Here is a 1326-nt window from a genome sequence, read left to right on the forward strand (position 1 = left end):
GAAGCGGAAATTTTTTCTCTCTAAATTCTAATTCTCTTAGAATTTTTTTTTTTTTTCCTATGGATTGTCACAAAATTGTATATGGGTGATTATCTACAAATTGTTATTTTCTTGTCCTTCAATTTTTCCAATCTCAAAATGATGAAATAATATTCAAATTTCTCCGGATTTCGGAAGACACTGACATTCCACCGTTTCCATACAATAGTTGCCATCCCTGACCGTTTATTTAGCTCTAGAGAGCTGAATCCACCCAAAATGTCACTACCGTGGCATGTCCTTTTTATGAAATTCGAGATTTTGTCAATAAAACAGAGTAAGTAGCCCAAAGAAAATTTCCTGAACATAGATAATAAGGGATGTGACTAAGTATACTTTCATGAGCAATTTTCAGAGGAATAACTGTTTTACGCTCACCAGGAAGATCAAAAAGTTTGTCTCACAATTATAGTACTATTTAAAAAAAATTTGAATTCAACTGTTGACGCGCCACTTCCGACGTTTGCACATGACGCACGTACCAAAATTCTGTAATGAAGGGGTAAGGCGCAGTATTTACACCAGTCAAAATTAACTACACACATGTGCCCATTTAGGAACGACTATGCGAGAGATGAAAAAGATAAGTCACAAATTATTTTGTCACTACCGTGGTCTCATGATTGTTACATGTCGTATAATTAATTAGCTAATTTTTTCCATTAAAAAAGTAACATTTCATTGCCTGAAACTCATCATCTTCAGAGAGCTTTCAATTCAGCAATTTCAAAGCTGGCGCGAAGTGTGATTAGGTTTTAACACAGAAGGTCACAACCGGAGCTGTCACAACCGTGTCATATCATACATAAACGTATGGGAGGGAAGTTGTATCATCACTGAGGTATTTAGAAAAATATTTTAGGTGTTTAAATGGTGCAAACTCGGAGTAATACCCAGGTGGGTTATCAATAACCGCTGAAGACACCTGTGCTGTGTCAGAATTGATTGTTGAAAAAAAACCAAAGTACTCTCTGCAAATGAATATATGATACTCAAAAGATGTCAAATAAATCAATAAACTTGTTCCATTATCGAAAAATTAAATTCCTTGATTGAAATACGAAGACTTGTTAAGTTTGGTCACCACCGTGTCAGTAAGAATTCCGTAACATTCTATTATTCCGAATCTTTTAAAGGTGTAGTAGAGTGGTGCTAGGACTATACTTCTGAACCATTATGACATATAGAAACGTAAAAAAATTACTCGACAGACATATTCAGATTTTGAAAAATGGGCGAGGTGAAAATCACAATTTGCAGAGAATCACCCATATGTCCCCCGTTCAA

Source organism: Diachasma alloeum, unplaced genomic scaffold (genome assembly GCF_001412515.2).
Source record: "Diachasma alloeum isolate Michigan unplaced genomic scaffold, Dall2.0 Dall_scaffold_00577, whole genome shotgun sequence".
NCBI classification, from domain to species: domain Eukaryota; kingdom Metazoa; phylum Arthropoda; class Insecta; order Hymenoptera; family Braconidae; genus Diachasma; species Diachasma alloeum.